Source organism: Pinus tabuliformis, chromosome 9 (genome assembly GCF_031772625.1).
Source record: "Pinus tabuliformis cultivar Carrire ecotype Pingquan chromosome 9, CPIR1, whole genome shotgun sequence".
NCBI lineage: Eukaryota > Viridiplantae > Streptophyta > Pinopsida > Pinales > Pinaceae > Pinus > Pinus tabuliformis.
Window position 1 is genome coordinate 967,954,156 of NC_142307.1, and position 19,024 is coordinate 967,973,179.

The following is a 19,024-nucleotide window of genomic DNA, read 5'->3' on the forward strand; positions in this document are numbered from 1 at the left end:
GAGAGCTTCAATAAGAGTTTCAAACTACAATTCAAGCAATCTGGAATTCTTAGGAACTTCCAACTCTGCCAATTCCCATTGTTATCCCAGTCCGAGATATCTTCTAACTTCCGAATTCCTTTCTCGATAAGCCAGGCTCTTATCTCATCCATTTCTTTTACTTCTGCTAAAGGAGGGTGGCCCATTATTCTATTGCTCCATAGCTTAGTGTTTCTGCCATTTCCAGGTATGTAATAAAGGAAGGTTATGAAAAATTCAATTCCTCGACTACACAAGGTCCAAGACAAGGAACCTTTTGGCGTTTTCTTTGTGTTCAAATGCTTCAACGATTGGTTATTAAGATATTTAAGTTTAATAATCTGACTAACCAGATGGTTGGGTTCTGTATGAAGCTGCCACAAAATTTTACAACCCATCACTATGTTTGCATGTGTGGGATCTCTGATCTGCAACCCTCCTTCCACGAGGGGTCTTTTCATCGTTTCCCAATTGACGAGGTGAAACCTTTTGTTATTTCCTCTTCCTCTGTTCCACAAAAATTCCCACACTAACCTTGTTATCTGATCTGTAATTGCTTTAGGTGCCAGCATGAGAGAGGCTTGGAATGTGGGCAGTGCCGATAGCACTGATTTAATTAGAACTAATTTGCCTGCTGTTGTGAGCCAATATCCTCCCCAGACTGCAATTTTTTTTTTTGAATTTGGCTATGATTTCCTCCCACAACTTATTCCTGTTAGAGCCTAGTGTTAATGGGAGTCTTAAGTATTTTATCTTCTCCCAAGATGCAAACCCAACGAAGCCAAGAAGGTTTGCAATTCTGTCTATAGTATCTTGCTGTATTCCAACCATATATAGAGCTTTTCCTTTCATTTATCATAGCACTAGAGATACTGCAAAATTTATTGAGAATGACTTTGAAAGAATTTTCCATTCGAAGAGATGCTCCTTCAAGCATTAAGGAATCATCTGCGAACAAAGCATGATTCACAGGATCCACTCCTTTTACTATTCGAATCCCAAGAATGCTGCCAACATATTTTTTGTAAGATAACCTTCTGCTTAGAGTATCTGCCATCAGAATGTAGATGAAAGGGGATAGTGCACATCCTTTCCTAAGATCCCTGGTTGCTTGAAAGTAATTGGCTAGCCTTCCATTTACTAGTGGCACGATCCATACCTTCCCTGTGCAAGCTTTGATAAGATTTATGAACTCCTAGCTAAAACCAAAGGAGTGAAGAACCCTGTACAAGAAAAAAACGATTAACTCTATCAAAAGCATTAGACATGTCCAGTTTAATCAGCATACCTTGTTCTTTTCGAGAATGGCTGGAGTGCAGAGCCTCTTGGACTTGAATTACATTGTCCAAGATGTGCCTTCCTTTCACGAACCCTCCTTGAGCAGGAGAAATAAGTTTTTGCAGCAGTGATTTGATTCGATTAGCCAGCAACTTAGCTAGAATCTTATAGGAGGCATTGCAAAGCGAAATGGGTCTATATCTTTCAAAGGACCCAGGATTCACTTCCTTGGGGATCGGAGCGAGAAATGTGGAGTTGATTCCTCCTCCAACCTTAGCTTTTCTCTAAAAGCCTTGAATCATTCTCAGAAGGTCTAATTTTATTATATCCCAACAAAGTCTGTAGAAATGAATTGAAAAACCATCTGCCCCTGGTGCTTTATCTGGCTCCATGGACCACACTATTTTTGAGATTTCCTCTTTCGAGAAAGGTTTCAACAGGGTGTTGTTATCTTCTGTATTAACCAGAATTGGGATGTATACGAGAAAATCATTTATATCCTCATCACACCGATCCCCTTCTGCGCTGAGTAATTTCTGAAAATGACTACTTGTTGCTTCTTTAATCTGCTCAGTCCCTTTGCACATCTGCCCACTAGAAGCGGCTATTTATGCAATATGATTGCGCGAGAGACGGGCTCTTTATTGTCTATGAAAATAGGTTGTGTTTCTATCTCTAGCTTTTAACCACAAGCTGCGAGATTTGATTTGCCAGTATTCTTCTTCTCTCTGAAAGGAGCTATATGATCTCCTTTGAGCAATTTTTTCTTTGTCTAACTCCGAAGAGGAGACTTCTATCTTTTCCATATCAAATTGGAATCTTCCAGCTGTTGGACAACTTCCTTCCTCTGGTTGGTTGGAGTTTTTATTGCCTTTTTTATCCAATCCTTCAAGGCATACTTCACATTTTTTAGATTTTGCTCCCATATGAAGCTTTGGGATCCTGTAACTTCTTTATACCAGGCTATTTGGACTATTTCAAGGAGCCCATCTCTTTTAGCCCAAAGAGGGCTGAATTTGAAAGGAAGAGGTCCTAAGTCTTCTTCCTCTTTCAAAGCGAGGAGGATTGGCTTATGGTCCGAGGTTAACTTTGGTAGAATTTTGGAAAAGACTATTCTTCTGTCCAAAAAGATTGAGATGTGAATAAAAAATCTATCTAACCTGGCTGAAATGTGATTCTCCCCTATTCTATTGTTAGTCCAAGTGAATTCTCCTCTCACAGGTTTAAAATCAGCCAGATCCTATTGTTGGGCAAGATTTTCCACAAAGGAAAGCATGGAGTCTCTAGCATAAATTCCACCTCTTTTTCTTTTGGGTCCATTATGATATTCAAATCTCCTCCTATGACAATATTCTTTGGGCCGTGGAGATCTAAAAAATCCGACAGGGACTTCCAACACTCTCTCTTTTTAGCATAGTTTACTGGGACATACATATTGAATAATGCTAGACTAAGATTACTTGTGGTGTGTCGAAGTTCAGTGAAGATACAATGTTGTGTTTCATGGGATCTTTCTAGAGAGAAGGTTTTTCCAGACCAAAGGGTTCTTATTCCTCCAGCTGTGCCCCTCGCACTCACTGCCTTCCCATTATCGAGTTTCCATTTTGAACTGCTTGTATGAAGAAGGGAATCCCCTTCTATTTTGGTCTCTTGGAGCATGAGAATATTTTTGGATTCCATTTTCAAAAGATATTTTATTGCTTTTGCCTTTCCAGGATTCCCCAAACCCCTGCAGTTCCAAGAGACCAGTTGCATTACTTACTACTCGTTGGAGCGAGACCACCTCCCTTGGTCGGCCTGGTTCTAGTATTCCTCCTTGAAGACATCTCAATGGTGGCTTGACTCCTTAGGGTTTTTAGCCTTTCTGCTTCTTCTTCTCTAGTTTCCTTGAGGGTTTTCCTTCCGGTTCTTTTCGAAGGCCTCTCAAAGGTCTCATCCTTCGATGAGCCTGAATTTTCTGTGGTCTTTTTTTTTTTTGATTTCTGCATAAGAAGGAGAGGGATTATTGCCTAGGACCGAACTTGAGGGGATTGTTTCAACATTACCTGATTTCGAAGAGGTGGTGTCATTTGGCTGGAAGAACCCTTCCCGATCTTCTTATGGAGATTTTGGAGGAGTTTTGAGATGATCAAAGGAATTTTTGCCCACCTCAGTGTTGTTAGGTTCCTTGCTCCTTGAATTTGCAGGATTTCCATTGCTTTGCCCTGATTTTTTCCCAGTCTCTTTGCCTTTTGATTTGTTGTTCTGCCTGTTGTTTGCTGGTTTCTTGACTTGATTCCATTGTTCTCCTTTCTCTTTCTCTGTTACTTCCTCATTCTTTTTCTTGCAATACCTTGCAAAGTGCCCATACTCGTGGCAATGTCGGCATTTGAAGGGAAGGTGCTCCTAGTCAAGCTCTTGGATGTGAGTCCAATCAACAATAGTAAGTTTGATGGCCTCAGGTAAACCAACTTCCAGATTGACTTCTACACATATTTTGGCACAGGAGTATTGATATTTTCTCGTCGCTTGATCTATGTATTTACCAAGGGCATTGCCTATGTATTGCAATGACCTCTGATTCCAACAACGGAGGGGGAGATGAGGTAGTCGCACCCACATTGGAACAACTATGGGTACATCTTGAGCCGGATCAAAATCTGGAGACCATTTGTTCAAATAGAGGCCTTGAGGGCCCATAAAATATGGCCCATTCCTAAAGATTAGACTTCTGTCCTCGGCATCGTCAAATACAAAAACAAAGAAACCTTTCCCAACAAAATGACTTTTGATTCCTTTCGAAACCAGCGGGATCCATTTTCGATTTACCCAATCTTCTACCGCTTTCGGGGATGGCTAGAGCCTTGTGAACTGACCAATGAGTCCCCTCTCTACTAGATTCAAAGCCAATCTACATGTTTCTTCCACCGACAGAGCCACCATAGGTATACTGTCCAATTTTTTAACAAATTTTTGCTGGGCTCCAGTAATCGGCCTTTTTCTAGCTGCTGCAACAAGTTTCTTGAAAGCTTCTACTTCAAGAGGCGAGGGAGGAGTGATCTCAGAGCCGCCTCCTGGATCCATTGTGACTGAGATCCACTCTTGGCTGTATACTTGCGCGGGCTAGGGCAGACCATGCACTCTTAGACCACAAACCAACGAGACATAAAAAAATGTTGATTAAATGTTTTCAAAGTCTTTTGATGCAACACAAAAGCAACAAAAGTGTTGTTACACAACAACCAATACTAATCAAATTTTGTTTGTCACACAAGAACCAACCAAAATAATATGTTGCAATCGAATGTATTTAAGAAAGAACACTTTGCAAAAAAAACAAAGTCATCAAAAAAATTATGCGAAGTTAAAAAATCGATATCAACGAAAGTCCATATACAAGCAAGACAATTCAAAAACAATAAATCATGATTAAGTGAATCAATGCAATAGATTGCATGAGGACATGCAATAACTTAAGTTGGGGGGTATGTTGGGCCACCAAATTAACATTCACTTTCACTCTATTTTTCACCTTTATCCTCATTTTGTCACCTCATTCCATCATATTATCATTACATAAACCTACATTATCATTACTACATGAGTTCACATTTACATTTTCCAAAGTTGTTAATTTTATGTATTTAGAGTGAATTTATGATTAAAATTTAGACAAATAACATGTATTTTCTTATACATAAAAGTGGCTTGAGTTTGATGACATGTGTAGATCATTTGGAAGCTTCCAAGGAACCCTTATGTGGCCTCCCAAGATCAAATTCGAATTTCAACTCAAGAGGTGGAGCATATTCCAAGGAGAAAGATCATGGAGATCTTGATGTGTCATGGGATTTGCATCTAGTATTTAAGGATAAGTTGAGACAAGTATGGATCTAGTATATATTTAAGGGATCTACATTTATTGAGTTGCTATCCCTAATTCATGTATAAATAAGAGGAACATCCTTCAAAGGAGGGTGAACAGTTATCAGTTATTCATTAACATCAGATTTATGATTGTTCATTCAGCATGAATAATATCATTTTCTCCAAATCATGAGTTATGAGTGTTGTTTGATTCTTAAGGTGTGATAGTTGTTCATGTGTTCTCATTGAGGAATGGAAGGATCCCCATACCAAGATAAGTACACTTTGTTGTAGAGTAATGTTCATAGTTGTGAATATACTAGTTTTAATTCTGGATGTTCATCTTATTTCTTTGTTGTAAATACTTGTAGATAATTTCAGTATGAATTCATGTTATGGCCATGTTTTGTTGTGTGAAGATTGATCTCCTTTCAGTAGCTAGTTTTTATGTGAGAAGGACAACGAGGAACTCCTAAGTTAGGAGCCTCTTCTCCATGAGCTAGATTGGACTGAAACAAGATTTACTTTCTTATATGTTTTCCTAGATTACATTTATGTGAAGATTGATTTCCTTTCAGTAGCTAGTCTTTATGTGAGAAGGACAACTAGGTCCTCCTAAGTTAGGAGACTCTTCTCCATGAGCTAAGAACTGAACTGAAAAAAATATTTACTTTCTTTCATTTACATGCTTTCTTTCCTGCTTTCTTAGATGTTTGGAAATGTTATTATAGAAAGATTGTGGAAGGGAAACCGAGACTCTCGAACAAGAGACTCTTCTCTATCTTCTAAAGTAAACTAATTCCATTGATCAAGAATTTTTATACTTTCATAAAATAGATTTGAATCCTTTCTTTTCAAAATAGTTTAGATTTGTAATATGCATTTCCATTCTAAACAAACTTCCTACACCAGTTTCATCTGAGGTCCCATATATTTTGGTTTGCTTCTAAGTTTACGAAACCCCTGGGTTGGAAAATTAAATGATAGGGATTTAGCATACAATTAAATCACCCTATAAACTGTTGCATGCATGGTAGTCGAACCCTCCTGAAATTGGATTACTGAGGGACCTGGAATTGCCTGCTCGGCATGAGAGCATGTTTTTGTGGCTAATTTTTATATTGCATATGTTGTTTCTATGCAGGTGTATGTCTTATATGGTATTTTATTGCTTTGAATAGGAATGTATGGAACAATTTGGGTCAGTTGTCTTTTATGGAAGGATTGTCCACCCAATGGAAATGGCTGTCTTTGTGATTAGATGGACTGACTCACGAAAGTCTATTTTATTTCATCGTCTCTAGTTTTATATCATTTTGGTGTGTTTATCTATGGGAATTGGCTTGAGGATCCAATTTGTAGCGCTTCCCTTCTATGGAGACAGACCAACCCTGGTTTCTATCTGTCAAGTGATATGTCTAAGCACGAGGTGCTAGTTATTGGCAACGAGCGACGTTGATGGTTGGCCCTCTCAACCTATTATGCTTTTGCATGGCCCGAGCCTAATGTAATTTGCTTCCTACTCTTTTCCTCTGTATATGTGTCAAGTCTTATTAGTTTGGGGTTCCGCTCAGCCTGCACGCCACTAGTCTTTTCCCAGCCTGTGGCTTGGTCGATTTGGGTGGAAGGGCACATTGTATTAGATTGGTGGTTGAAAGATATGGCTTGGCCTTCTTAGGATGTTGGTTCGTCGGGAATTGGGGGTCAGGGTCGCATTCATAAGGCTGGGAATAAAGGTGCACAGGTCTCCTCCTTGTCGCAGCCACTGAGACAGTGGTAGAAAGTATGATTCCAAACTTATTAATGCAACGACCCAAGATTATAATATAGGTACTTCTTCTCAGATAAAGCAACTGATTATGCCATGGGAGACAGATCTCAACCAACGGGCTGAGAATGAAGTGAAATTTGAGGATTTGCGTTTACTAGTTCCTGAACTCGGCCATACTTGGGGTTGGCTCACTCAATATAAATAGACAATGCACCTTTACTGGATGATGAAGAGTATTGTGGCCTGAGCTATTATGAATTCTACAGGTTCCATTAAGTCTGACCCCAGTTTCCAAGAAATTCAAAAAGAATTTCAACTTGTCCAATTTCAAATACAACAACAGAATGTTCATCTTGATCGTATTGAAAAGCACATTTTGTGCATTCCTCAATCAGAATTACCAGGTTTTAGTGCTAAGGACCCAACTCTGGTGGAGTCCTCTGATGAGTAGTAGCGAGCAAATTCTTTTTGTTTATTTTGATGATGTATATGTCGATTAGTAGTAATTATGCTAGCATGTTAAGAGTGAAATGGTTTATAGACATTCAGTCCTATAAGGCTTTGTGTTAGACTTAAGATTCTCAGATTTTGGATGGCATACAATGTGTTCTGATGGCCAACAGACCTGGTTTCCCATTGGGCAGGTTGAGGCCACAAAACACCTTTCATGGATGTAACCTGTTTTTTTGTAAATGAATGAATGAAAGGTCTTACCAAGCTTAAAAAAAAATACATGCTTGATTAAACTATTCCATGCTTATTGTGAAATTGAAAATAAAATCCATCAGCATATAAAATGAATACTTACTATTGAATAAAAACAATGATAGACAAGAAGAGACGTTCTCATCCAAATCATCTCAACACCATTAGATAATTCATTTATTTCATCCAAAATTATTTTTAAGACAAAGATACTTCCCATTCATTATTTAAATAATGGTTATTTTAAGTGATAACTTCTAAATCTGTACAATATTTTTACAAAAATTCCACACACCGTGGAATCAACACACAAAATTGGTGTAACTAATGGGATTTTGGCAACATAGAAATGAGTGGGCGCAAGGGTCGTTTTCATTGCATGGGATGTTACTGCACGTGGGGTGATAGTCATGAAAATTTTTGTCATCATTGTGAAATTTTTTAACCTATGTTAGAGTCTCGGGATATGCAAATAATAAGAAAATAATGATTAATTGAAATCTAAAAATAAAATTACAAATTACAAATATTGCCAACTTTAACTTCACAAGTTGTCATTTTCCAAATCTCTAATATTTGAGTGCACACAATAATGACAAGATGTCTTTAAGATTTGTGTCAAATGAAGAATGAGATGTGTATATATAAGACAATGAGAGAAAATTACAATCATTTTTTTTTTAGATTTTTTTTTTTTTTTACTTATCTAATTATATTTATTGAAATAGAAGTTTTATTGTAGAGCTGTTGCTTATAGGGAAATAAAATTACAGTAAAGTGAAGGAAAAAAATAAAGTCAATTTAAAAATTAACAAGAAAAACAAACTATGATTAATGGATTTGGAATTGAAAATAGAGAAGAAGAAAAAGAAAAGAGAAAAGACCATAGAAAAAGACAAAAAAGGTAGAAGTCAAACTAAAAATTAATTAGACTAAAAAAAATTATTGGAAAAAGTTTTTTTAATTATTTTTTCCTCTTTAAAATTTGTCATATTAAATTGAAATATGGAGAAAAAACTATAATTCATGAAAATGGAAATAATAGAAAAAAAGCTGAATAAAAATAAAATAAAACTAAAAACAAAAGAAATAGTAACTAGTAGAAAAATGGCAGTTACTAAACAACATCGACCTCAACCAATCACCTTACAAATAAATAAATTTAAATAACAATAAAAATAACAAAAAATGAATTCCCAATGTTAAAGTATGATAAGCTACAATTTTTTTTAGTACAAACAATTTTCTAATTATTTTTAGAAAATAAAAATTAAAATCCTAAAATATTTTGGTGCTCACTCAAACTATCATACATTTTTGACTTTTTTTGGTGATATTTTCTCGTTGATTTTGTCCAAAGTGTAGCAAAGGTTTTTTGGAATGGTAAGTGTGAGTTTTGTAATCAGCACACTCTAAGTGCCCTAGAGGTTTTTGAGGGTGCTCAATCCATTTATGCATTGGAAAACACATTTATCTCCTTGCTAAGTATTTAACCCTAAATATTAAGCCCCTTGTTGGTAATTCTGACTCTTTTGTTCAAGACTCTTCCTCTTTTATCAATGAAATTAAAGGTTTGAAGCTCAAAACCCAATGATATTTTGGTCAATTTTGATGTGGCCTCTCTTTTTACTAAGATTCCCATCAATGAAGCCATTAACATCATTAATAACATTACCGACCCTAATACCGCAAAGTTAGCTAACATTTGCTTAAAATCCTCTTTCTTCAGCTTCCAAGATGAAATTGATGAGCATACATGTGGAGATGTTATGTGCTCCTTTCTCTCGACCCCTATTGTGGAAAATAATTTTATGGAATATTTTAAGTCTAAAACACTTGATTCTTCCCATTTTCACCATAAGATGTGGAAAAGGTTTGTTAATGATCCTTGCATCATCTGGCCCCATGGTTATGACAAGCTATGTTTAAGCAACATCTTATTAATCAACCAGTGTTTATTAAATTCACCATAGAGATCGAAGTTGATCCAAATGGAAAGTGGTATCTGCCCATGGTATTTACCCATGGTATTGTAACTGCCCATGATATTTACCCATAGTATTGTAATGCAAAAAGACTATAAATATTGAGCCTCACTTCGTAACATGACATAATGATCGAGGACAATGGAGGGTGCAACACTAGTATGGTGGAAATCAAAGACCCAAGAGGATATTAAAAACACGGTGAGATCTCAATTTCTTGGAATGATTTAATTGTTGCAATCAAAAGGCAATTCTACCCTATAGCTTATATGAAAAAACCCATCATGAATTGGTAGAACTTTAGACAACGTAAAGGTCAAAATATGCAAGATTACACCCAAGAATTCAGAAAAAGGTCTTTGATGTTAGGTGTAGATTTGCAATCACAGGACACATTTTTGAAGTACATAGGGGGTTTACACAATTACCTTAGGCATACTATCTTAATGTTTAATCCCAATAATCTAGATGATTTGTCTGTGCAAGCCACTCATCTTGAGACAAGAGGGAAAAACACCCCAGAAGAAGGTAGTAAAAAGCCATTTTTGGGTAAAGAGAAAGAAAGGGGTTTCAAGGGAAAGAAAAATGCATCCATTAAAAAGGAAGAAGAGAAAACAATATGTAAACATTGTGCCAGAGAGGGTCACGATGAAGTTCATTGTTGGAAGCTTCATCCTGAAATGAAACCAAAGAAATTCAACAACAAAGGAAAAGAAAAGACAACTGTTGTCATTCAAGAGGATTTGGGATCCGATTCGGGTGATGAAACTAAAATTACAGCCATGGGTATAAAAGGAAAAGAATCCATTTCTAGCACTCGTATATCAAATTGTCACACTAGCATTCCAAATGAAGAAACAAGGATTGAATTATTTCATTTGAGGGCAATCTCAAAACATACAAAAACCGACACACTTTTTGATAGTGGGTCTCAAGCTAATTTTATATCTGATGACTTAGTCAAGAAACTTAATCTTGAAACCATTTTACATCCCAAGCCATATCCATTGGGTTGGATATGCAAGGACACAAACTTACAAGTTACAAGAAAATGTATTCTTCGGCTTGCAATCACAACAAATTTCATTGACGAAGTTGAATTAGATGTTGTACTACTTGATATATCAGGAATTGTTTTGGGTAATACTTACCTTTATGATAGAAAATAAATCTTCCATCGTCATGAAAACAAGTACCACTTGTTCAAGAATGGTGTGGAGTATATTGTGAGAGCTCATTGCAAGTAACTAAATATTTCATTAGTTAATGCAGGGCAAATAAAAAGACTAGTATTCAAGCAAGAATTTAGTGCTTCTTATGATCAAACCCAATGTTGATATTAATTATGAAGCGTTTGATGGTTGTAATTCAAATTTGAAAACTAATTTGGTTGATGTTGCTAACCATGATGATGAGGTGTTTCAGAAAGAAAACGGATTTACTTCCAAGAGGAGAATCCAACATGAAACACCATTGCAACAAAAGTGTATTCTTTCTAACATTGACATGCATTGAATGTCAAGAAAGGAAAGTGGAGAAATAACAAAACAAATCCAAGGATTGTTGAACAAAAGGATCATCTGACGTTCTCCTTTACCATGTGGTGCACCTCTTGTTTTGATGCCCAAGAAGAATGGTAAGAATTTCATTGAATGGGATTCAAGAAGTGGTTTTCATCAAAGTAGAGTTGTTGAAGGAGACATATGGAAGACGACATTCAAAACCAAGCAAGGTTTGTTTGAATGACTTGTTATGCTTTTGGGTCTTTGTCATGCTCCTACTACTTTCATGCATATGAAGCAAGATGTATTGAAGCCATTTCTAGACATGATAGTCTACTTGGATGACATTTTCATTTTCAGAAAATTTCATTATGAACATGTCTTGTATGAGAAAGAAAAACTTGATATCTTATGTCAAGAACATTTTTTTTTTATTGAAGATGTCAAAATATATGTTGGATAAAACTTCTTTGATGTACTTGGGCCATGATATTGGAGAAGATGAGCTGAAGTTAGATTTCTCCAATATTGATTCCATTGTGGATTTGTCAAAGCTCAAGATAGTCATTTGGATAAGAGGTTTTTTGGGAGCAACCCAATGTTGTAGGAAAGATTTTGTTATTTTTTCTTCTATTGTAGCTCATTTGCATTCTTTGGCAGTTGTGCAAAAGGTCTTCGAGTGGGGAGGCAAACAACAAGAGGCATTTGATGCTTTAAGAGAAAAGATCAAGTTAGCCTTTATACTTGCTCTTCTAAACTTGAAAATGTCATTTAAGTTTCAGGTTGACGTATGTGACTATGCCATGGGCGCAGTTTTTATGCAATGTCGTAAGCTCATTTATTTTCATTAAGAAATTTTCATTGGTGAAGTGTTTAAGTTGTAGTGACAAAGGCACTTTCATTGGATGGGTTTTCTTTTACTATTCCACTCGGTCAAAAGGTATAAGAAAGGTATAAGCGACAAGTTAGTTGATGTATTCTCTAGGCCTATAGTTTGTATAACTACTTTCCTTAAGCTTCATGTTGTTTTACATGAAAGTTATGTTCAGAAAAAATGAATACTTTCAATATGTATATTCAAGCTTGAGTCAAAGGAATCAAGTAGAGGAATTTGTTTACAATTTACAACATCATGTGTTGTATCATCTTGGTAAGAAGGATGTTTCTATTGATAGCAACATGGACAAATCCAAAGAGTTCATTGAACGACTCCAAATGGTACATCAAACAATGCAAGATCAACTTGAAAAGGGTAAAGGCAATTACAAAACAAGGCATGACAAGCATCGTCAAGATCACAAGTTCCAAGTCAGTGATAAATGGATTGAGATTGGAAAGGTGAGGGAACTGTACCCTCACCTGTTAGACAACTAAAAGTGATCTTTTGGGGTCCAAAAGGCTTCCAGTGGGGAGGAGTGATCAGGTGTTCAAAATTATGCTAAAAAATCAAAGTCGTTAGAATGGTGTGGAACTTGAATGGCCACATAGTTCTCGTCATCCTGAATCTGACACAACTCGTTTTGCATGAAACGAACACCGTAAGCTCCCAGAAACGCGATCTGTTCATTTCCACAAATATGCAAATTTGGTGTAGGAGCTGACAGGGATGTTGACTGGGCATCTGTACATCCCAGTCAGCAAAAAGAATATTCCTTGGAATATTCCATGGAATATCCTTAGAATATTCCTTGCAGGTGGCAAATCAAAAGGTGATAAGTGTCATAATTTCATTGGTCTACGTGTTTTGGGTTTGGATCAATAAGGAGGTGACACATGGCTAAACCGGAGTCCGCCACGTGTCCTCCTAATGGTCGATCAAAATTTTATTGGCAAGACAGTTCGGAGTTCGAGCTCGACCCCGCAACCTCCCACACAACAGAACAAAGGACTAACCACTCTGCCTACGCATTGTTTCTTAACTAACATATCGCAGGCGAGTCGGTGATTAAAGAATTGGCCCCCAAGCATACTGGGTTGTGATGCGATATCGCAGCGTACCGGGTTGCGATGCGATATCGCAATCGCAGATCGCACATTGTAGCATATATATATATATATATATATTTTACCTCTGACTCTACCGATTGCGATATAACTTAGATGCAATACAGATTATGTTGCAGTTGATAGTTTTGTTAGGTTCGTCGCTTATCGCAATCACACATCGCCCACAACCGCATTCACAAACCATAAGACCCGCTGATTCTCACTGAATGAAATTTGTGATGGAGCTATTGGAACCATCACCTTAACCACCGGACCTAATCACCTTGCATGTGACCACTCAGCCTTAACCTTGAGATACGCAGGGAGGTTGGCGGGACCGCCAATTTCGGCGGAACTGCTAGAATTAACTCCAGATAATGAATTTAACTAGCATTTAGCCAGATTTGGAGGAGGAAATTGTGGAAAGATTGGCAGAAGTCATAACTAAGGTAGTTTTCGACCAAATGAGGAGCATAAAGAGGCTGGCGTACCATTTTTGAACATCTGGACTCATTGGAGTAGGTTTTCAGAAGCATTGGAGCATTGTAAACACATCTTTTTACGCTTTTGAGGATAATAGAGAGGCCTGAGCCATTGGAAGATGGACCAAGGAGATGTAACCCAAGAGGGGTGAAATTCTTTATCATGTTCCCGTTGTAATGTGTTTTTGATGATGTTTTGTAGTTTATGATGTTGTTCAGTCTCTTATTTATGTTAAATTTCTCATAAAATTAACATAAAAACTCATCATTTCACATGCAAAAATTCATGAATCCTTAAGCACAATGAAAGCATTTTGTTTCCAATCCGAGGAGGGTCTTAGCACATCAATATAATATTATAAATAAGATCATCCAAAAACTCACTGTTATGGGTCAACCATGCAAAACCCTTGTCTTCAACAACACTTGATTTTTGGTCATCCAAAAACCCACAGTTATGCTCTTATTCAACAAAGGCTTCCCACTAAGGGAACTTCACACAATGGGGACCATTGCTTCCTGGGGGGAGGAAGGATCCAATTGGAAAGTGGTATTTACCCATGGTATTGTAACTGCCCATGGTATTGTAACACAAAAAAGGCTATAAATACTGAGCCTCACTTCGTAACAACACAGATTGATTGAGGACAATGTAGCGGTAAATGATTCCTCCATTTAATAAAGAGTAATTTTTTTCATATGTTTCAAGGCATTCACTGTGTGTTTTTGATTTTGAGGCATTCACTGTGTGTTTTCGGTTCACTATTTGGAGTAAATCAGCATGTTTTCTCTCCACATTCATGGCTCCTAGATCTTAGCCTGCTAAGATCCAGGTCAAAAGACAATGGTAGTATTCCCTTTCTTGATGTACTAATTACCATGAAGGAGGATGGTTCCATCTCTCATCAATTTTTCTGAAAAAAAGACTCACACGAAGCCGTATATCCATGCCAATTCCCATCATCATCTGACCTAGAAATTTGGTGTTTTAAATACCCTTGCTACCAGATCCCTTGGGAGTTTTGATGATTGACATTTTGATGAAGAGAAAGCTCATACATTAGATTATTTCATGAATAATGGTTATAGAAAACATCAAGGCCTTAAAGCCTTCCATAAAGTGTAAAATGTGTCGAGAGCAAAGATTGATCCCAACAATTCTGTTACCATCGTGCATCTTCCTTTTATTCAAGCAACTACTGACAAGTTGGCTCGTATTCTAAAGAAATATAACATCTCTGTGACCTTCAAGCCTCTTAGCACTATTCGTTCTTCCCTCAATTCTGTCAAAGACCAGGTTGAACTCTCAAGCACCAAAGGGGTTTACTTGATCCCCTTTTTTTGTGGGAAGCCCTATATAGGAGAGACAAACCATTCTATTAAGTTTAGGATTTTGGAACACTTTGCCGACATTAGGCATAATTGTTCTCGTTCCTCAACTCTTGCTGAAGATGTCACAAATACTAAGCATCACATATGTATCAAGGAAGATTGTGTCCTTATTAATATTTCTCACTATCATCACAAAAATTTCAGGGAGGCCATTGAGAAAGAGAATGGGACCAACAATTTAAACATGGATGATGGTTGGTAAATTAGTGGAAGTTATATCCCTGCTCTCTCCTTGAAGTTTATTTCTTCTTGGTTTCCTTCCCCTTTCCTCCTCTCCCCTTGGTTTTTGTTTTCTCTCCTTTATTTTAGGTTGGTTTTCTCTTTTTGTGCTCTTTCTTCCTTTTTCCATTATTTTGTTTTTAGACATTTATTTCTTGGTTAGGTTTTAGTTCTTAGCCCTTATTGGTTAGTTTTTATTAATTGTTTTTTATTCCTTAATAACTAATTATATATTTTTCTAAATATTATGACATAATTTTTATATATAATTCAATTAGATTTAATTAATTGTTTTTCAATTTTTATTTTTTCATTTCATTTTTTTGTAAGTCGACATTTTTCTATTAATTCAAGAAAAGAGTACGTCGTGCATAGAGCAGGTGCCATAAAACTAAGATCTCCCTCCTACCAGATTTGTTGGCAATTAAGTAATAAAAGACAACTGATAATATCTAGATAAAACTAGAAGACTTCATATCAAGGGCTCAACAGACACAAAACTTAGCATAAACCAGAATGTATCATACTCGCTTCATTCCACATTATCATCATTAGGGGCTTGAGCAACGTTACCTTCCGTCAGTCGGATGATGGAAGGCATCATGAATATGTGACTCCATATGGGCCATCCACCATTTAAAACCATCCATATGATCTTGCAACCACTGTTGATTGCGACACAATGATGCTTGCCGATCCAAAATGCGTCCTTAGTTGTGCAGAATGTTTGTAAAAAACTAATAATTTTGCTGCAGTCGTTTTGGCAGTCTCGAGCTTATTGGTCCACCGAAGCTTGGACTAGGCGGATCTAGGCTTATATAGAGTCAAAAGGGGGTGGAAAGTCAACTCTTCTAGGGATGTCATCATGTGGCAAGTCCATCTCACCTTCATATGCTGGTGAATCCACTGGAATTCTATCTCCCCTGCCTTGTTGGCCACCACGACGACGAGGATGACCACGTTGCCGCAACATAATTGGATCACCAATATATCTACCCTAGCCCATAGTAATTGAGCCCACCAACAGTGGAAAAATCGGTCATCTTGGACAACCCTACCTAGGCTTATCAATAGTAGAGAGCACCACCACTATAGGCTAAGAATTGCTGCTAGGTTGAAGCTGCCACAAAGCTCCTACCTCAGGAACCGAATGGGAAAGGGCTGTAGTCACTTGGTTGAAAAAGAAAAAAATGAAAGGGGGTCTCAAAACCCTGGCATTCTAAGTAATCCAACAACCAGACTCTTGAGTGGGTAATTTTCTCCCCCCTCCTGTCCCTGGCCAGATAAGTCTTTGAAGTGCCCAACCCGACTCTTGCCCACACCTCTTAAGAAGTATAACACTACGCTCCCATAAAAACAATAGAGAAGGGAAGCTTACCCATTGAAACCTTGACACCATGCACAACAGATCAATTCAAGTGGCCTTAGGGGAGAAGCGGGCCACACAATGAGAGAAATCCACAAAATCCACCTGGAATAGGGACCTATGTGACAGATTACCTAAGAGAAACCTGTGAAGTCCAAATCGACCTCCCAAACATTGCACAGACTTACAGGCTGACAAAAGCCTTGCAAAGGGATGGTACCATGATACAACAATTTCCAACCACACAAAGACTTTGCCAATTACTTGAACCTGGGTCCCAAATTATAATCCAGTCATCAATAAGCACCTGCACTCTATCGTTCTCAGACCTTTGGGTCACTATGAATGACACACACCTACTAGTGAAACGACTAGGGGTTTTGAGGAGTCCACTCGTAGAATTGGAACCAACACCTTTGCTGTCTGCACCAAATTTTATTTCCCAACTGTTACTACTGATTATTGAGACCAACATCATCAAAAATATACATGTAGCACTCTCGAGAATGTTCATCGGGTAGCCTCCTGACGCTCGCTCCTCAGCACGTTTATGCATTAATATTATCGCGTGGGGGATTATCATTCCCACCTACCTCTGTACACTCCTCGTTTCTCAGCCCCAACAGGGACATTTTATTTTTATCTTTGTCTTAGTTTAAATTTATTATTTATTAACACCTTATTATTTATTATTAATTTCCCTTCGCCCTATTATATTTATTTACTCCTAGTTTGGTTTTATTATTAACCATAAATGTTATTATTAACCTTATTATTTGTTGAAAAATGCAGCAATAAACTCTCAATTTGATTTTGCCCTGATTAAATTGAGAAAATTTGAATTTCCACTTCAGCAGACAACTTGGATGTTGTTAACTTGTGTGACATGGCTTGTGTCACCCAATTTACTCAATAAAGTTGAGTTGGAGGAGTTAAAGTTTAGTTAAGCATGTGTGATTTCTAATTTGTAGTAATCAAGATCAATTATCTCTCGTTGTTTTTAGTTAAACTAGTTCCAACTTTTGGAGGAACTAGTGGAAGTTTAGTTAAGCAGTGGGACTTCAATCAAACTTAGTGGTGATAACCCAAAATAACTAGTGCATGTAGAGAATTCAAGTTACCTAGTTGAGGTGGAGATTCCAAGGTAGTGTAACATCAGTTGTAGACTAGTCTTGAGTGTACAGGTGTTGCATGTAGTGAAATGATCAACCTAAGGAATTGGGTAATTAAATTTGAGGAATTTCCTAAATAATAGGGGCCTAATTCGTCAAGGAACAACGATAAGAAATTGGAGCTCAAGCAGAGGCAATTTTTGACTAATTCTGGGTCAGAGGCCTTCAATGAGCAAAGAGATAAGTTATGCACTTGCAGGGTGTGCTCATTTGAGAAAAGCAATTGTGATACATCTCTATTCACTTTTTTTATGCAAGCAAGCATTGAGGTTTTTAGTAGATTTCTTTCCCCAAATAAAAATACTTGTTACATTTGTGTTATTTTTTTCTTGCGTGTCTGAGATTTTTGTTCTAAATTGTGACTTAATGTCCGTAGAATAGTAGAGTAGGTTTGTGTCTTGTGATTTTGATTAAAACTTCATGAGAAGTTGCAAATATACAACTTAATTTCTACATGGTATTGGAGCTAGATTCACATTAGACCAAGAAATTCGAAGTTGTTTCTCAAAGGTTCGAATTTTAATATCAGTGTAGCAAGATTCTTCAGAGTTGAGAAGATGGTCTTAAATGGACTAAGGCTAGAGTATGCCTTGGAAAGCACCTCAAATTTTGTTGCATGGAAGGACCACATGGAGGTAGTATTGGATGACAATGGATTACTTGAATATGTCAAGACAAATATTCCAAGACCACCAACAACTGATGTCCAAGACCTTGCATAGTGGAAGTAAGATGTATCCAAGGTGAGGAGAATAATCTTGGATGGAGTACAAGATCATATTGTCTCAAATCTCCATAGAAAAGAAACTTCGTTCACGATGTGAAAAGCACTGACAAAATTGTTCGAGAAATGTAGTGACCACATGAAGTTGGCGCTCAAGGATAAACTTCGAAGTATCAAGATGTAAAAAAATGACACTATAACACAATATCTGAGCAAGTATAGTATACCAAGGGGGGATAATATAGGGTATAGAGGGAGGTACCCAAAGGAATAATGTAATAATGGGATGGGGCATAGTTATAAGGTAAGCCCGTGGTATTAGATATATGGTATTGAGAGAACCATGGTAATGACCCATGGTATTGTATGTATGAATCATATATAAAGGCTAAAGACTCCCCATTGAGAATGTCAAGGAATATTGTATGGACAAGCATATGGCTTGTGGAGTGTTCTCCTTCCTTAAGGAATGATTGTATGGTGTTGCCCTACCTCAAGGGTTTGATCAATAAAGAGAAGTTTATCTGAAGTTCTTATCTTATATTGTGTTATTTATTGGGCATATTCGGTATTTTTAT